This window comes from Gekko japonicus, unplaced genomic scaffold (genome assembly GCF_001447785.1).
Source record: "Gekko japonicus isolate JY-2015 unplaced genomic scaffold, Gekko_japonicus_V1.1 scaffold1190, whole genome shotgun sequence".
NCBI classification, from domain to species: domain Eukaryota; kingdom Metazoa; phylum Chordata; class Lepidosauria; order Squamata; family Gekkonidae; genus Gekko; species Gekko japonicus.
This window is the reverse complement of record NW_015173159.1, coordinates 213,806-233,745: the sequence shown is the minus strand read 5'-3', so window position 1 is coordinate 233,745 and position 19,940 is coordinate 213,806. Positions and strand designations below refer to the sequence as shown.

The window sequence follows — 19,940 nt, the reverse complement described above, 5'->3', positions numbered from 1 at the left end:
GGAACACAACATTCAGCGCACAATGAGAGAGAAAGAGATGGTGAAGGTTTTAATAAGACGAGTTTTCTGTCACGAAAATTGTAAACTTGTCAGAAATGTCATTCTGGTGCCGTGCAGGACCTGGGCAAAATACCACACCTATGTTGAAGTTTAGTCTTAAGTGTCCAAAAAGGGAAAGTCATTCTTGCAGCTTTAAAAAAAAATTAAGATACTATTGTTGAAAAACAAATCACTTTGCACACTCTGTCTCCCTTCTTGTAAGTTGTCACTTTTAAAATCTTACCTTCTTGCAAAGATGCTGGTGGGGAGGTGGAGGTCTTAACATATGGCAGAGGTGCTGTCATTGTGTTTATTCTGTGATCCAAACACGTGTCAGTTTCGCAGCTTGAGAAGCACACTGGACTTGACTCTTTTCCAGTTTGTTTGAATAAAAGTATCAACATACCTGGTCTTGGTGTAATTTTAACAGAGTGGTGCTTCCTTTGTGACGAGCTTGGAATCGGGTCCTGTAACTGGTGTGTCGACCGTCGGCTTTCCCCCCGGCGTGTGTGTATTTTTCTAGAGTAGCTGAAATTCTGTCTCATGCTTCATCCATGCCGATAACAGCTGCAGTAAAAGTGAAAGCATCCATCAGTTCGAGGCTAGTGTTAGTATAGCCTTTACCATTACCGTCTTGCAAAATTGCCTTTGATGCTTGTTGGAGAGTGTTTTCATATGTGAGTCTTAAAGATGCATGGTAAGACTGATTGCACAGCTCACACTGGATATTAAATGACCTCTTGTGAAGTTGAAATGATCCTCAGAGTTTGCCTGCTCATTTTGAACCATGAGTTCAGCATTATAACTATGAACTTACATGTCTTTTCCTTGTTCTCTTGCTTTTGAAATGCTACAGTTTTATTCTATTTTCTTCAATCAGTATTTCTGAGAAAAATATAGCATTTAACAAGCACAATGCAATGATTTGAACTGCATATGTGAGTGAGACTAATATTTAAAATGTATAAGTTCGTTATAGTGTGCTTTTGAAATGCTACAGTTTTCTTCTATTTACTTGTAAATGCTATTTCCGATCAACTACATTTCTATAAGCCCTATTTCTGAAAATGTAGCATTTCAGAAAGCACACTGCAATGGTTTGAAAGCCAATGCATGGGGAGTGCATCAAATTTCAAACCATTGGAGTGTAATTTTGAGATGCCAATTTTTTTTATCTTCTGGTTGCTTCTAAATGCCATCTCAGAGATCTCCATGTGATAATTTGATACATTTTATGCACTTGACGTTAACATATCTAATCTACTGCTAGTTGTGCTCATGTCTGTTAAAAAAAAGTACATTAACAGATAGAATTCAAGGCTACACACAAAACTCTTAATATGCTTCAGTGCTGAGCCTTTATAAACTTTGCCTTCTCTCCTCGGACCAGTAACATCCAAATGGGGCATTGGATTGGGGTGCAGGAGCAAGCCTCAGCGTACCTGGGATCAGGTGACAGCCAGAATGCTCCCTCTAACTTTATTTTATTTGCTTGATTCATAATTTGCATTTCTCTCCAGCGGAGACCCAAAGTGGCTTACTTCATTCGCCTCTCCTCTCTTTAGAAGAAGAAGAGAAGAGATTGGATTTATATCCCGCCCTTCACTTGGAGTCTCAGAGTGGCTTACAAACTCCTTTCCCTTCCCCTCCCCACAACAGTCACAGAGAGCTCTGACAGAAACTACTCTTTTTAAGAACAGCTCTTGTCAGAACTATGGCTTGCCCAAGGTCATCCAGCAGCTGCGAGTGGAGGAGTGGGGAATCAAACCCAGTTAGAGTCCGCACACTTAACCACTACACCAAACTGGCTCTCAATCCCCACAACAGCAACCCTGTGAGGTAGGTTAGGCTGAGAGTGTGTGATTGGCTGAAAGTCACCCAGCGAGCTTCCATGACAAAGTCCGACACGCTAACCACTACAGCATGGGGCCTTTCCATGGACAGACAGCTGGACTTACATGACCACGTGAAGCTGCCTTAAACTGAATCAGACCACTGGTCCAACAGTGGCTCTCCAGGATCTCAGGCAGAGATCTGCCACATCACCTACTGCTTGGTTCTTTTAACTGGAGATAATGGGGACTGCACCTGGGACCTTCCTTTGGGGAATGCAAAAATAGTACAGTTGCACCTGCATGCCAAAGAGATGCTCTGCCACTGAGCCACAGACCCGCCCCTCAGAACTAGAAGACAGTGGCTTAGTTCTATTGGATCTGGCCTAGTCATGGTTTCTCAGCCATCTTCCGCCATATTAATGTGGAAATAGAAACGACCAACTGCACAGAATGGTTGAGAGCAAAATACAATAAAGACTGAAAACCGATTTATAGGTATGTATGTGCTGTCGAGTCGCAACCGACTTATGGCGACCACGGCAGGGGGCTTTTAAGGCAAGTGAGAAGCAGAGGTGGTTTGCCATCGCCTTCCTCTGCAGAGGCTTCCTTGGTGGTCTCCCGTCCAAGTACTGACCCTGTGTAGCTTCTAAGACCAGGCAATACCATGCCATTCCACATCCTGCAAACTACTATAGTTTTAAAAATGCTGAATTAGAATGTGGGAACAGGGCGAACATGCCAGTCAGTGTAAGCTTTATATGGAAACTTTTCATTATCCTCGTTATTACTGTGATTATAATTTATTGTTATTTGGTGTGGCTTCTTGTGTTTGAATGGATAACGTCATTGCTCCTCCCAAAATGCATTCACTTTTTGGAGATTGCAGGTTTTAAATGTGGTTCACAATGAAATGCACAGCTAGCAGCCCAGTTTAAACATGCTGCCGAGGGCATGCGGAGTTCTGCAGAAGAGTGTTTGCCAACAGCATATTTAAACCAGGCCTAAGTCATGCCTGTAGAAACTGTCAGTAAAGAACACTGTTCACAAGTAAGTTATGTCCAGGAAGATATTCCCCATCTAGATCTTTTACGTTCTGTGAAAGCATGTGGAGATATCTCAGAGTTCTCTTCCTCTTCACTTTCAACCGGGAAGGAACGTAATCATTGCCAGAGAGGTGAGTTGGTGAGGTTGGGCACTGGGCAATAGGTGCTTGCCATACAGTTGTAGGGATAGCTGACATTCATTCCAATCCCAGAACATATTGAGTTATAATGCTGAAATTCAGTAGTGTATTATCAGCCTATAGTGGTGGAAGTCAAGCCAACTTATGGCAACCCAGTAGGGTTTTAAGGCAAGATACAAGCAGAGGTGGGTTGCCATTGCTTGTCTCTGCATAGCAACTCTGAAATTCCTTGGTGGCCTCCCATCCAGGTACTAACCAGGGCCAACCTTGCTTAGCTTCTGAGATCTGATGAGATCCAGCTAACCTAGGCTATCCAGGTCAGAGCCAACCTATAGATTACAGTGTATTAATTGTAGTCAGAATTAGTCACATTTAAACAATAAATACATCCTTAAAATATAATGTATCTGCAGTATATGCAGGAATTACCAATCAGTATATCTGGATACTTTAATCCAGAGATTGCCATCATGGACAGACGAGGCCGATCTTTCTAGAAACCTGAGAAATGCCCCAAGTTTGCAGAAAAATCTGAAATCATAAAATAAAATTGGGGGATTTGAAGCCCCCAAAATAATAGAAGCAGTGCCAATAGCTTTAAGCAACAAGTGTCCTCAGTGATTGTTGCTAGGCAACCACAACAGTATTTTCCAGCCTTCAAGCCTTGGTTTCTGTCAGTAGACTGCATGGCGAGGGGCAGGGTCTTTTCCAGAGCTGTTTTGGCCTTTGAAGGAGGACTCATCAGGGCCATGCCCAGCAGCAACCACTTGCTACCACCTGACTTGCATGATTCACACAGGCCTAGTTGCTTGCTACTGTGCAACAGCAGCCACTGCACAAAACCTAATGTTTTGTGGTGGTTAGAATTTCAGACTAGGATATGGGAGGCCCAGGTTCAAATCCCCACTCTACTGTGGAAACTCACTGGGTTACCTTGGGACAGTCACATTTTCCCCTCATAACCTACCTCACAGGATTGTTGTGATGATAAAATGGAGGAGAGGAGAATTATATAAGCGGCTGCGGGTCTCCATTGTGGAGAAAGGCATATGGATGAAATAATACATATAGGTGAAGATGGGGGATGATAAAAGGTAGGTTGATAGGTGGGAAAAAGAGAAGGAAGCAGGTAAAGGTGGGGATATGGGGGTTGCCTTGAGTAAGGAAAGAGGAAATAGTGTTGGTAATGAGGTGCCACCCACAAGCCCTTCCATGTTCTCCACTGTGCAGCTGGGTCCAGCCCAGCACCCAGCACCATGCAACTGGGCCACAGTTTTCCTGGCTGCCAGGGGGAGGGAAGGAGGGAAAGCTAGACAGGGGGCAGATAAAAGTAGGATGGCTGGTGGCTGCGAAGGAGAGAAGGAAACAGGAAAACAGGAGAGGCTATGGGGGCTTTCAGGGAAGGGAAAGATGAAACAGTAAGGGAGAAGAAAACATGATGCCCCTTGGGAATCCTTGTGGGTCCCTTGACTTGTCATTCACTAATGTTGTGGGTTGTCTCATAAAAATTTTAATTGTTTACATTATAAGTGATTAAAATCTTGTCCTAAAAACATTTAACAAATTCCAAAATAGAAACAAAATTCTTTGGAGTTATTTTTTTAGTGCGTCTCAAATATTCCCAGTTTTTCCATTGGGAAAAAAATCCTGGGGGAAAAGGAAAAGAGCAAAGAGGGTGTCCCCACCCCTATATCTTGCCTTTTCTTTTTGGACTGCCACATCTCTGATATGCTTCTAGTGCTGTTTGGTCCGTATGCGATTCTTTCTGTCTTTACAACATACTTTCTTTTGTTTACTACAAAATGTGTGTTTTCTATTCCCAACTCATATTTTCCTACCTCTCAGTTGGCAAAAATGTGTGCGAAAGTATCACAGGGTGCAGCAATTTGCAGTGTTGTCTCTGTCTCTCTCTGTCTTATTGGCTAAATCTACAATTTCACTCGTAGAAAACCAAGCTCTTCTATTTTTAAATTCCTTCTACATATACGTGTTTCAAACTGTATTATTTTAGATGCTAAGTTATAGATGAAGTCTAGGTTTGATAAGAAGATTAACTATTAGATATATTTCTATCCACCCTCCCCCAAAGATAATTCCATTATTTTTTCAAAATAATTCCATTATTTTTTCCAAAAAAACGAGGAAAAAACCCCCCCCCCCCCCGCCCATGGCTTCATCTGATACTTGTGGCCTCTGAGGGAGCAAGCTCTGGCTGGACTTCTGTGCTATTTCACATTTTCCAGAAATTTTACATCTCTGCTGACAAGCAGGGGACGAAGCCGACTGCCATGCCTTGTCGGTCTCTAATGGCAAGATTCTTTTGAGCTCCCAAGGCAAAGAACCGTTGCTAGACCTTTCCTTCATAACTGCTCCTTTATTACATGTGGATATTGCTTGCAGTTCAGGATCTATTGAAAGACTGGATATTATGGATGAAAAATAGATTCATTGGAGTGTTTCCATGAAGCGTAACTTTCTAGCATCTCCCCCCCCCCCCACATTCCAGCATGTCCCCTGGAATGCTGCCCTTCATGGGCAGAAACCTTTGTATCCATGGAAACACTCCATCTATGTTTAGGGCTAACCTAGAACCAATAGCATGATCACGTACCACATAATATTTGATAGCTGCTGTCATGCGGGTGTAGTAGTTAAGAGTGGTGGACTCTAATCTGGAGAGCCGGGTTTGATTACCCACTCCTCCTCCACATGAAGCCTGCTGGGTGACCTTGGGCCAGTCACAGTTCTCTCAGAACTCTCTCAGCCCCACCTACCTCACAAGGTGCCTGTTGTAGGGAGACGAAGGGAAAGGCGATTGTAAGCCGCTTTGAGACTCCTTAGGATAGAGAAAACCAGGGTACAGAAAACCAACTCTTCTTCATGTGGAGGCAAGCATGCCAGGCTTTGACCAGAGAGACTCAGGTTCAAATCCTTAAATAGCTATAAAGTTCACTGGGTGACCTTAAGGCAGTCATTCTCTCCCATCCTAGGCTAGCCCACCCCACAAGGTTGTCGTAGCAATAACGCTTAGGCTTCCTGATTTTAATTTAAATCCAGACATATATGTTTATACATGGTATAGCAGAGTGTTAGGCTAGGATCTGGGACAAGAAGGGTCAAATCCCCACAACACCTTTCCAGAATTAAGAAACAAAAAGAGAAGCAAAAGCGGTGGGGAGGGGGGGTGTCACATTTTCCCAGCAACAAAATAATGTTGTTTCTGTGCAATAAAAGCCCTGTCAGGAGGATCCAAATGGTCTAAATGACCATCTGGGAAGACCATCCAAGGGATGCCACTCTTAGTATTAGGTTTGTCAACTCCAGCTTGGGAAATCTCTGGAGATTTGGGGGGGGGGAGCCTGGGGAGGGGGGACTTTGGGGAGGGGAAGGTTCACACAGCAGCAGTGTGAGGCCATAGAATCCTCTCCCCAAAGCTGCCATTTCCTTCGGAGGAGGAACTGACCCTGGAGAGCTGCTGCCACTCTGAGCAGACAATACTCACTTCGTATGGATCAAGGGTCTGATTCTGTGTAAGGCGGCTTCATGTGTGTTCATCTCTGTTATCTGGAGCTCTCTCTTATAATTCTGGGAGATACCCATACACCACCTGGAGGTCGGCAACCCTACCTAGCGTGCAGTGGTAGACCAGAGTTTCCCACGCTGTGGTACCTGACCCAGAAGTGGGGCGCGAAGACGGTGAACATGGTTCCCAGGGGGTTACAATTTTAATGATTTGTGAATGCTGATTTTTTTTTTCCCCAAGTGGGTCCCTCAACCTAGGAAATGTTGACTTATGGGTCGTTGTACCAAAAAGGTGCTCCATAGGGTTGCCAAGTCTGGGTTGGAAAATACCTGGAGACTTTGGGGGTGGAGCCAGGAGAGGGCATGGTTTGGGGAGGGGAGGGGCCTCAGCATGGTACAATGCCATAGAGTCCACCCTTCAGAGCAGCCATTTTCTCCAGGGGAGCTGATCTCTGTCAGCTGGGGATCAGTTGTAAAAGCGGGAGATGACCCAGGCCCCACCTGAAGGCTGGCAACTCTAGTGCTCCACCTCCATCATCATCATCATCATCATCGAGAGTGATTAAAATGTGGAATTCGCTGCCAGAGGATGTAGTGATGGCCACAGGAATAAACAGCTTTAAAAGGGGATTCGATAGATTCATGGAGGGTAAGTCTATCAGTGGCTACTAGCCATGGTGACTGAGGGGAACCTCCACATTCAGAGGCACTAATCCTCTGAATCCCAGAGCCAGGAGGCAACGTCAGGGGAAGGCCGAGGCCTCTATGCCCTACTGTTGTCCCTCCAGAGGAACCTGTTGGCCACAGTGTGAGACAGGATCCTGGATTAGATGGACCATTGTTCTGATCCAGCAGGGCTCTTCTCACGTTCTTATGCACAGGGTGTTTTATGGGGAAAATAAGCCAAACACCTCTTGCCCCGAGCCTTGGACCTGTGCCAAAAGCCCAAGTAGCCACTGCTGTCAGCCAAGAGCCTTCTTTTCAGAGGGTGGGTGCTTCATCATAGTTTTAAGAAAACCCTGTTACTTTTTCAGCCTATGTTATGATTGCCATGACATATATATCTTCTCATTTCGTGGTGTTGCAGACTCAGCATTTGAGAGCCCCTGCAAGCTTCTAGACTTGAACCTGGATCCTGTTGGCAAGCGGCCAGCTTGGTTTTATCACTACCATAATGTTTATGAGTCCTGATAGGTGAACTCCACAGTCACAGAGTTCAGGGGAACTTGAAAACCTTTGGGTGCTTTGTTACCTTGGCTTCTCGCTGAGTGCCTCCACCTTCTCTTCCAGTGCCGTGATTCCTTTCTTCTTTTTCCAGGTTGACTCCAAAGGCCTCCTCCCAGCTCTTGTATATTGTTGGCAGTTTTCAAGAGTTGGGATTCAGTGCTACATTTTCTTTATAGGAGTCATTCCTTTCCCTGTCAAATAGAAGCACAGTGCTTTGACTCTCAGCAGGCCTGTAGCTTCTGAATTAACAGCCTTCATTTGTGGAGCAAATTTCCCTTTCTCATCTTTTCCCTTGTCAGCTCTCATAATAGTTCAGTGCAGCTTTGTTGAGATTCTGAGCAGTTTTGGAATTTTGAGACCAGGTAGTGTGGGCACCACAAAATGGCTGCCAGGGGCCGCAGTCACAAAATGGCTGCCATCCATGAGGTGCTGCTGGGTCCAGTCACAAAACTTGGGCAGGCTCCAAACAAAATGCCTTCTCTGATTTAGCCACTGCTATCATGCATTCCCTAATGGAGATTAGGACCAGTGTTCCTTCTAAGCTGTGTGCGTGATTAGCCGCTCATTAACACAGGAAGCCCTGCTCAGCAGCAGTCTGGAGCCACACAGGGTCTTGCACTGCCCATTGCCCATTTTAAGATTACGGCAGTTATATTCTGCTTGGGATGGGAACTGCTCTGCTCAGTACGGAGGAAAAATAGCAGAAACATTGATTAGGACATAGAAGAGGAAGGACGATGCTGGACAAGAGGGTACACCAGCTTAAAGGAACGGGAGAGCCTTCCTTTGATGAGAAGTAGCTGGCATCCGGCCCCATCACTCCTTGGCAAATAGAAGGGGAAGTCGTGGAAGTAGTGACAGACTTCACGTTCCTGGGATCCCAGATCACCTCAGACTGTGACAGCAGCCATGAAATTAAAAGACGCCTGCTCCTTGGGAGGAAAGCGATGGCGAACCTAAACAGCATGATAAAAAGTAGAGACATCACCCTGCCAACAAAAGTCCGCATGGTCAAAGCAATGGTATTCCCAGTAGTCATGTATGGCTGCGAGAGTTGGACTATAAGGAAGGCTGAGCGTCGAAGAATAGATTCTTTTGAACTATGGTGCTGGAGAAGACTCTTGAGAGTCCCTTGGACTGCAAGGAGATCAAATCAGTCAATCCTAAAAGAAATCAACCCTGACTGTTCCCCGGAAGGCCAGATAATGAAACTGAAGCTCAAATACTTTGGCCACCAAATGAGAAGGGAGCACTCCCTGGAGAAGACCCTGATGCTGGGAAAGACTGAAGGTCAAAGAAGACGGGGACGGCAAAGGATGAGATGATTAGACAGTGTCATAGATGCAACGAACATGAAATTGAGCCAACTTCAGAGGACGGCGGAAGACAGGAGGGTCTGGCGAGATCTTGTCCATGGGGTCGCGAAGAGTCAGACTCGACTGTGCGACTGAACAACAACAGCTTGTCATAGGATGGTGTGTCATAGAACATGTAGCCCCCAGTGGTGCATTATTCTATAGAAGAGAGCCAAATGTCAGGGCAAACTAGGGTTGGCAACCAGTGCGAGGGGTGGGGGAGTGGACATGGGGAGGCACATAAACTGTATGGTAAAACCATAGAATTTGATTGACACAAGAGCCAACCAGTCAACATTGTGCACAGCTTTGCTCAGAGAGAGGGAGGGAGGGGCTTCATGACCAAAGACCTGACAGAGCGGTTCCCCAGTGGAGCAGGATTCCTTGAGAGGTGGTGGGCTCTCCTTCTTTGGAGGTTTTCATACAGAGGCTAGATGGCCCTCTGACAGCAATGCTGATTCTGTGAACTTAGTCAGATCATGAGAGGGAGGTAGGGAGGGTTGCATCACTGCTTAGTTCTCGTGACCCTTTTTTACACGGCCAGGTAAATGCCGATCACCACTTTGGGGTCAGGAAGCAATTTTCTCCAGGCCGGTTTGGCCAGGGATCCTGGAGGGTTTTTTGCCATCTTCCGGGCCTGGAGCAGGGGTCACGGGGTGTGTGTGGGGGAGGTAGTTGTGCAGGGGGTTGGACTCGATGACCCTGGAGGTCCCTTCTTTGATTCTGTGATTCAAGGCAAAAGCCAGACAATTGACACAATACAAATCCAGCTGCTGCTACTTCTCACCAGATAAATATGTGTACTTTGAACTTAGTTGGGGGTGGGGGTGGGGGTGGAAAGTGCCATCAAGTTGCAGCCGACTTATGGCAGCCCTGTAGGGTTCTCAAGGCAAGTGAGGTTCAGAGGTGGTTTCCGATTGCCTGCCCCCGTGCAGCAACCCTGGACTTCCATGGTGGTCTCTCATTCAAGTACCAACCAGGGCCGACCCTGTTAAGCTTCGGAGATCTGATGTGGCTGGTGAATTTCCACAGTGGGCTTACTGCTGAAATTATCTACATCCGTATGCACCCTTAGATTATAATTCCTCAGAAAATCGTCCTGTTTCCCCGAGGTGCTGAGAATCCCGTTCCTTCCTCCGCTTTCTGTAGAACACTGTCCTTGGATTAACCTTTGCTCTTCACTGATAATCAGGTTACCACTGATACCAGAGGAAACACAAAAGAGGTGGGTGAACCAGGACTAGCATCTTTTTTTTTTTTTTTTTAAAAATCTAACCTGGCCCTGCTCCTAATCTTTTAAAAGTAGCCTCACACACAGAAAATAGCAGAAACTTTTCCCGCCATTTATCTTCCTGAAAGAAAAATCTGCTATATTTCTGCGTGGCAGCCTTCTGTTAAAGTTATAAGGTCAGGAAAGGAAGGAAGGAAGGAAAAGAAAGAAAAGGAAGGAAAGAAAAGGAAGGAAAGGACGGAAGGAAGGACGGAAGGAAGGACAGAAAGAAAGAAAGAAAGAAAGAAAGAAAGAAAGAAAGAAAGAAAGAAAGAAAGAAAGAAAGAACTAGTCTGGTCTGATACTGTTTTTTCCCCCCTCAGGGCCCTCAAAATGAGGAGAAAAGAGGACTGCCCTTGAAAATGGTTCAGAAAATTAATCTGGACCAGAACTGACAGCCTGGGAGCCATTTGCCCTGCATGCCTATTCTTAATGGGGTGGAAGGGTGATTTCCCTAGAAAGATCTTAAATCTTGCTTTTTAAAAACGGGATTTTGATCTTTGTCTATTTAATGCAGTGAATTTAGTCACTCTTTGTGTGTGTGTGGCTGAGCCCAGTCCAAGACGCAGCTTCTGATCTTTAAAATCTGAAAGAATATCGGCCCGATCATATTCCCCTCCACAAGTAACAGTGCCAGGCGATGATGGCCGAACTTGTGAGAGAGGTTAGGATTCTTGCGAGAGTTTGGGGCTCTCTGAGGCACCTGTGGCTTGCCACTCTGGTTTTAGAGAGGCTTGGGGAGAGAGAGCCTTAACTGCTGGGTGAGGGCAGACATGGGAGGCAGAAGCAAGACGGGACAGCAGAGAGATTGCTGCCCCCCCCATCTGTCATTGAAGATGACTGCCTCACCTTGCTTCCTGTATAAGCTGACCTTGTCAACGATTTATGTGGTTCGGGCACTGGAGAAGGAAAAAGGGAACATCAGCTGTTAAGAACAGGGCCTTTTCAGTGGTGACTCCCATGGAATTACAGCTGATCTCCAGAAAGAGAAAATGACAACTTCAGAGGGGAGGACTCTGGGGCATCACATCCCTGCTAAGCTTCCTCTGCAAACTCCCCTTTCCCCAGGCACCACCCAGAAACCTCCATGAATTTCTCAGCTTGGACCTGGCTACCCTATAATCTGTAGTGCTGCAGGGTTTTTTTGACTGTTGCTAAAAATCGATCTATTCCTTCAGCCTCTTTGTGGTATTTCAGGAGGTATTTTGTCAACCTGAGAAAAGGGCGCTCTGGCCTGCTCAGACAGTGATGCTGGTCACTTCCCATGCTATTAGAATCATGGAAGGTACCTCCAGGGTCATCTAGTCCAACCCCCTGCACAGTGCAGGAAATTCACAAGTATCTCCCCCCACACACACCCCAGTGACCCCTGTTCCATTCCCAGGATCCCTGGCCAAACTGGCCTGGAGAAAAATTGCTTCCTGATCCCAAAGTGGCAATCAGCATTTCCCTGAAGAAAGGGCCCCGGGATCTAAGCACTGAACTATTAATGGTTGGGAATGAGCCCTCCCTCCCAGTACTCACTTGGGTGGCTTGGCCGGAGAACCAGACCTGGGCAAAAAGAAAGCCAGGATGGGTATGTAACCTGTAACTTGACCGATGCTCTCTCTAAAAGCATGCACAGAAAGGGTGGAACAAATGGATTGATTGTGAATCCAACAAAGGGTGTTTGGGGTAATCGGTTTGCCCCAAGGGGGATTTGTGCACACACAAAACATGCGGGCTGTGCAGGAGTGAGGCATTTGCCCCCGAACGGATGCCTTTGGCCTAGAAGTTATTGCTGCTCTGAATTCCATTTGCACATGTTCTCTTTTGCCTCAGTCTTCCCTCTTTGGTTCTTTGCCACATGGTAAAATTTAAGGCAAAGGTCTGTCCCTTTTGAGGCTGACGTTACTCTGCAGAGCACCATTCACTTCCGATGCTCCACAAATGTTAATTGTCCCTGCTAGAACTGCAAGTTTTAATTATTTTAACTTGGTAGATCAGTCAACTGGCTCTCGAGTTGATTAAGCATGGGAGCCAATATTTATCGGTAAAGCCAAATTTTAAGCCTTGATGCTGAGAGTGAGATACTTTGCTTGTTAGCTTTTTTAGTTAGTCTAGTGTGCTATTGTAATAGGGAATGAAAAAAGACATACTGAAGATTTTTGTTCTCTTCCCAATGGTCAATGGTAGTCTTTTGTTTATTCAGTTGTAGATGATCTTCCTGGGTCCCTTCAATACCTCAGAAAGGCACCTATCCTGAAGTTTCAGTGAGGGCGATTTCTCACTAGAGCTGCCTCGCAGCACAGCGCCGTTTGCCCCAACACAAACATGTAAATTTCACACCCGAGGCTGCGGGGCTGCATTTGACTCGGGGCTTCGCCCGATTTCCTCCGCAGTTTCATGATCCTCAAAAACCAGGATCACGAAACTGCGGACAAAACGCAGCCCCGGAGCTTCGGGTGTGAAATTGACATGTTTGTGTCGAGGCAAACGGCGCTGTGCTGCGAGGCAGCTCTAGTGAGAAATCGCCCTGAGACACAAACTTGTTTCATTGCATAATCTATATGTTAAAGGCAGCTGAATAAGAAACAAGAAAATATTTAAGCACCTGGTAGCTCTTCATTATGACACTTCTCCCAGGTCCTTTAAAGGAAATGAGACTGTTGCTTGCAAGAAGAAGAAGAAGAAAAAGTGGTGATACTATGTAAGCACGAACAAAAAGATTTATTTCTGACCCAAAACATTTGTAGGGAGACAATAATCCAGTTCCATCTGCATTATGAACAGAATAGAAAGATATTCGTGCTAAAAAAGGATCAATTTATCTTGAGAATATCCATGGGTGTGAGTAATCAGTATAATATATACTGGGGGGGTGGGTGGAACCTAGAATGGTAAAAGAATAAGTATTGCTGGAGTGGAAGCCATACCGGTTCAGGGAGAAATCTCTCCTAAGAAATTGGAATAATGGAAGGCATTCCGATGCACAAAACCAATGGTGTTGTAAACACTTTCAAACACAGGCAGTGGAAAAACGTTCCAATCACATGATATGTTTGGAAGACCCCGAGACAGATCTCTGACTAATATTTATGACAAACGGTATCAGTGTGCTTATCAAAGATTATCCAAACTTTCTTGGGAGGTTTCTTTACAGTCTCACTGGAAAAACAATCTCCCCTTCCTTCTTTAGCCTCCGCATGAACACTTAACGCAGCATTCCTTAAGAAAGCTACAAAAAGAACAGTTTGGGGAATGCAAAAATAGTACAGTCGCAAAAAAAAAAAGGACTGGGGGCTGAGGCTGGGGGGCGGGATTTGACTCTATACAGCCTTTCTCTTTACATTATTTGGATTCCCCCAAAACAATCACTACAGTAACATTTCCAGCACAGTCCGGGACGTGTGTGTTGCTAAAAGCTACAGAGAACTCGTTTGGACTGGATCAGCCCTGTTTATCCCAAGAATGTGTTTATTCCGCTGTTCGAAGTTTTCAGGCCCTGGTATTATTTGCAGTATTTTGAAATATATAGCAAGAAAAGCAAGGAAGTATCTTGAGAAATAAACAGCAAACAAAGGGTAGGCAGCAAGGCTCGATGGTGAGCATTCGTAACTTCTGTAATTTTATGATTAGAGATTTACATTCCCAGCTGCAAATGAACTACTGCCTTTATCCAAGTGGCACACAGGGGACGTGTAGGGGGAAAAAATCAGAAAAAAGCAGAAAATCACACGACCAGACAGACTACAGCGATCCTGATAATTGAGAGTAGAGTAACAGAAATTCTCTTTTTCATTAGTAGCCATGTTGGTCTCCAGTAAATTTGAGTCCAGGTAGCACCTTAGAGATCAACAAAATTTGGGGGTGTACATGAGCTTTTGACAGTCAAAGTTCCCTACATCAGGGGTTATAAGATATCAGAGTATCTGACAGGGGGAGCTTTGGCTTATAAAGGTTTATACCCTAGTAGGGTTACCAGATGTCCTCTTTTTAGAGAACATGGCCACTTTTTTTTTGGCATCCATCCACATTTAGGCTCTTTTTAAAAAATGATGGAAATGGAGTTGGGAGGCTGAGCCTGTTTTGCCTTATAGTCCCCCAGTGGAGGCAAGCTTCAGTTTAAGTAGCCAGGGGTATTTGTCATACTGATCAGTTGTTTGGAGTAGTCAGTCGGGAAATATGTCCTCTTATTTGCTTTTCAAAATATGGTTACCCTGTTATCCCTCACGAATCTCGTTGGTCCCTTTTCAGTAGAACTCCGTAATACGACCCATAAATGTGACTGTTAATGGTGCATCTAGCTTCTTCCACTGGTTTATTACTTATTTATTAACTCCATTTTTTTACCAACCCCTTTCCTCCCAGGAGTTCATGGACCTCTTTCTCCACCACGTTATCCTCACAACAGTCCTATGAGGTAGGTTAGAGAGAGAGAGGGAGGCTGACTCATGGTTGCCCAGAGAGTTTTGTGGCAGGCCGGGGGGGGGCTAGTCCAACACTCCAACCACCCCCCACTCTGGCTGTCCACTTGATTTCCTGACCATCGTCAATACAATGCACAGAGGTTAGAGATAAGAAGAATGTTAAGGTTAAAAGATTTGGTGCGTTCGTTGATTTCAGTGTCTGAGCCGACCATTCTGAAGCCAAGCACAGCTTCCAGGGATTTTGTTGGATATTTATACCCCAACTTTTCTCAACAATGAGGACCCAAAGCAGCTTGCAGCACTCTTTGCCTCTGTTCTGCATTCACAACAACAACCCTATAAGGTAGGTTAGGCTGAGAGAGGCTGGCCTAAGGTAACACAGCAAGCCTCCGTGTTGATAGGATTTGGATCTTAGTCTGATGCTTGAACCACTACTCCATCCTGGCTTTCCTAAGTGGTCAGTAGCAACTCACATTGGCACCAAGAGATTATACTTGCTCAGGCTGAGGACTGAAGCCAGAAACTACAGTTAAATAGAAGCCTGGGGGAATGGTGGCAGCTGACTTCACGGCGATGGGGTTTTCAGGGCAAGAGATGAACACAGAGAGAAGAAGAAGAAGAGATTGTGCCCCACCCTTCACTACCCAAAGGAGTCTCAGAGCGGCTTACAATCTCCTTCCTTTCCCCTTCCCACCCTGTGAGGCAGTTGGGGCTGAGAGAGCTCTTTCGAGAACTGCTCGTGAGAGAACAGCTCTGAGAGAACTTGTAACTGACCCAAGGTCACACCAGCAGCCGCATGTGGAGGAGTGGGGAATCAAACCTGGTTCTCCCAGATTACTGTCTGCGCTCTTAACCACTACACCATACTGGCTCTTGGTTTGCCATTGCTCGCCTCTAAGTAGCAACCCTGGACCTTCCTCGGTGGTCTCCCATCCAAGTACTAACCAGGGCCAACCCTGTTTAGCGTCCGAGATCTGATGAGGTTAAGTTAGCCTGGGCCATCCAAGTCAGGGCAGCAACCAGAGAGGCTCACCTAATTCCACTGCCCCTGAACGGGGACCCTCTACCCACCTGGAGCAGAAGCAAGTCCTGAGGGATCAAGTAGATGGTCTGCACTCTCTGCAAGCTGCCCTTGTGGGGCACATAAGGCATCTGAACTGTCGCCACAGTCCCTGGCTTAGTGCCTTACAGCTCTGCAAGCTGAAATCCCCTTGGTCTCACTAGGACCTAGGCAGGCGTTAACCTGGATTGCACCCCACATCGGAGGTTTTAACATCTGCATTAAGTCACAGCTTATCGTAAATATTATGTTGAAAGGAAAACAGGAAGCCTCCGAGTGACATTTTGACAAATCCTTGCAGATACATCTTTGCAAACATTTGTCTTCTTTGACCTGAGAGCTGATAAGTTTTGCAAACTTCAAAGTTTGCCGTCAATCTTCAGCCTGCCAAGGAACTGCCGGTCAGCCCAGTTCTAGCAAAGCCTGCCTTAGTAGTCTCTCCTGTCTGCGTTTGTTCTCTTTTGGTTCCTCACTAGCGCTTGGGAAGAAACGCTGAGCGGGGGAAGAAAGCCTACCAAGAGTTTAGATCAGAGAGGCAAAGAGATAGCATTAGCAGGTCTGGGCTGTTTAATAGCAATATTTAGACAGAAAGAGGAAAGTTGTGCTCTTTGAAATGCTTTTTAATTAGTTCCCTGAACGACTGGCTAAAGATACGGCTAAGATCCGTTTGAAAGCAGAGTTTTAAAAAGATCCCAAACTGCCGGGATTATACATACACCAACTACTAACCATCATTGCTGTTCTCTATAAACACAGCCGTTAAGTCAGCGTGTTTTTTAAAAAAGAAATCGCTTATGTTTTAAATCTTTTGAGAGCTAGCCAAAGCAAATGGATCTTACAAGCTGCATTCCCCCCCTCCCCAAGATCAAAAACAAGCTCAGATATCCCCCTCCCCATTTATACCCCTTGCCGATTTTTACCTGCTTTCAATCAGGAGAAGGTAGTACATTTGTATCAGTTGCAGGGACCTTGCCTATACGAATTGGCCATCTGCAATTAATTCGCACTGTATAAATAGTTTGAAGACTGAATAGTTTGCATTCCGAATGGAACAGTCTATTTTTAGCATCTGGAGGGAGCCTGTTCTGTGTTCTCTGCAGACTCCGGGACATTCTTTCAATGGGGGGGGGAATAATTAACTCAAAAGAAATAGTAATTGGAGAAGGGAACAGGAAGAGAAATCTTAGAACAACCTCAGCATTCTACAAGAAAGGCAAAACTGGCAGCTGGGCTAGAAAGAACAATTTACCAAGTTGTTTTTCGTCTTCCTTAGCGCCCGTCATGTTTCGCTGTGCCTATTGATTACGGGGAATGTTTTCATGGAGGAGGTGTGTTGAAATACTGGCTAACAGATTACTGGGCACACCGTGAGGACTACTTGAGAGTTATTATCTGGAAAACTTTGTGATAACAAAGAAAAAGAGGCGAGGCTATGCAAATATTTGACAGAATTATGTTTCCGGCCATGGACTGCATGAGAGACAAAGGGGTTTTGCTTACCTGGGCGGGGGGGGGGTCACCTTTAGGGATAACTGGCAGAGTTATTGTCCCTCTTATATTTCAGGTAGATTCAGGAATTCCCTGGCTGTGCATATTCAGTGACTAAAGTTATAAACAAATGGGCCTGCATGCCAAAGGAACAAAGCCCTTGGACTGACACGGGGCTGGGCTGTGATAGCATTGCTACTGTTATATTCCCCCCGTAAAATATTTTAGAAATAACCACCATAAAAGCTCTTCTCCTTTTTTGCAATGTAATTTTGGCTGCAACTTAAGAGCAGGCCTCTGAACTTCCCGGTGAATCTTGCTCTTCCTCCTGCCGCTCCCTGAAATCATTTTGCCCAGCTCGGATCTTCAGTTGATTAAATGCATGTTTACAGCCTGTCCTCTCTAAGACACCCCCGCGTCTTTGTTTTATATTCTCTGAACAACGAGGAGGTATGATTGCAAATGCCGTTTCCATTCCACTCGTCTACGGGCAAAAGTAAGACTATGCTTGCACTTTTTATAGCAATAAATCCCTAATTAGCAGATGCTAATTGCTTAATTCGGTGTTGGCCAGTTCTCAGGATTTTATTGGGAGGTCTGCAGTTATCTGGACACTTTTATTACTTGCATACCGTAATGGTTCTCTCTTTGAATATCCTGCTCACGTTATCATTGCTAGAAAAGCACAGATTACGACCACCCGTAACTTTCCCACATCTTTGTACTCCCCAGATCTTGTGAAGTTTGTATCCCACGAACACTGTACAGTGCCAATCCTAAACAGATCCAGGTGGGCAACCGTGTTGGACTGAAGCGGTAGAACAAATTTTGAGTCCAGTGGCACCTTTGAGACCAACAAAAGTTTATTCAAGGTATGAGCACACGAAAGCTCATACCTTGAATAAACTTTTGTTGGTTTTAGAGGTGCCACTGGACTCAAAATTTGCTCTAATCCTAAACAGAGTCATACCCGTCTTAGCCCAGTGAGTTCACTGGATGTAGAAAGGTGGAACTTCGCTTAGGATTGCAATGTTAACTATCTAGACCTAGAGCCTGATCTATCCCAAAGACTTGGGAAAGGGAAGAAAAGGAAAGAGGCATGTTTGAAAGTAGAGAATGAGTTAGAATAAAATATAAGAGAAGAGAAGAAGAAGAGATTGGATTTATACCCTGCCCAAAGGAGTCTCAGAGTGGCTTACAGACTCCTTTCCCTTCCCCTCCCCACAACAGACACCCTGTGAGGTAGGTGGGGCTGAGAGAACTCTGACAGAAACTGGTTTTTTTCAAGAGTAGCTGTGCCAGATCTGTGGCTTGCCCAAGGTCATCCAGCAGGTGCAAGTGGAGGAGTGGGGAATCAAGACCCGTTGGATATTGGATAAGACCCACTGGATATTCTGCACCCTTCCCCAACTTAACCCTGATCCTCAAAGACCAGTCCAGACTGGTAGGTCTTAATCCAGGGCTTTTTTTCTGGGGGAACACGCTGGAACGGAGTTCCGGAACCTCTTCGACAAAATTCTTTTTAAAATGTTTAAAAGTTCACGAGTTTTCAGTATACAGATTGAAAACTTCATTTCGCTCTCGAGAGTTCCGGCACCTCTTTAAAAAAAAAGAAAGAAAAAGGCCCTGGTCTTGACAATGTTTCCCAAAGATTTTCAGACTTGGACTTTAGCAAGTCTGCCATGGAACTGAAGTCTGCCAGAGAACTTAATACCGTCAAGTGTCTGAACTTGGTGCTCAGATAATATGATGAAGAAAGCTGGGTGTAAAAGATAAGGGCACTGCTGCAGAGGGGCCAGGAGAGCAAAGCCAGTGGTTAGCCTGAGTTCAAATCCCCTGACAGCAATAAAGGTTTCAGGAAAGTGGTCCTTGGAGTGTCAGGGTCAAAGACAACTGGAACCAGTTGAGCTGCAAGGGAAAAGGCATCCATTGCTAGCCAATCTCACCGGGAGGCAGATTCTTTCTTGGCTTTGTATATGGCGAGCCAGGCAGCTGGTTCCGCATGCATCTTCATCCTTTGGTGAGGACAACTCCCCCCCTCCCCCCCAAAAAGGGAATTTTACTTATGAACTAAAAAGTGAACAAAACCAGAAAAATAAAGTTTCACATTGTCGATAATGTCATTAACAGTCAGTAACATAGAACATATAACGAACAACAGTATAATATTAGCAGGGGTACTTTAGTAGAAAAAGAGCTAGGGGGACTCATTAGCATAACTCATTAGCATATGCCACACCCCCTGACATCAGGGGCCCAGCGGTGGACCTGCAAGGCCGGCGGGAGTGCGAGGAAGCCCCGCCAAGGCCCTCCCTGGCCCCAGGCAGGCAGGGGTGGGGAGAGGCGGGGAGGAAGCAACTTACCCTCCCTCTTCTCCTGCCTCCTCCTGGCTGAATGAGGGCCAGAAGCGGGGCGGCCGGAAGCAAGGGGCGGGGCTTCGTCATGTGCCCCGCCCCCTCGCACCTCACCCGGGGGAACTGCGATCCCCCCCGATCCCCCCCAAAATGACCTCTGAATATTAGTCAACGTTAAAAACACCATAGTAACATAAG

At 45.6% G+C, this 19,940-nt stretch overlaps 1 long non-coding RNA gene across 1 annotated transcript; it reads right to left on the bottom strand.

The window, feature by feature from the left end:
- Window positions 1-449: 449 nt before the first annotated feature.
- Window positions 450-16,895, bottom strand: LOC107119839. The gene is made up of 3 exons (XR_001482811.1): window positions 16,821-16,895; window positions 7,832-7,997; window positions 450-606 (listed from the first exon to the last, which is right to left on the bottom strand). It is a non-coding gene; the product is annotated as an uncharacterized LOC107119839 (long non-coding RNA).
- Between the last annotated feature and the right edge of the window lie 3,045 nt (window positions 16,896-19,940).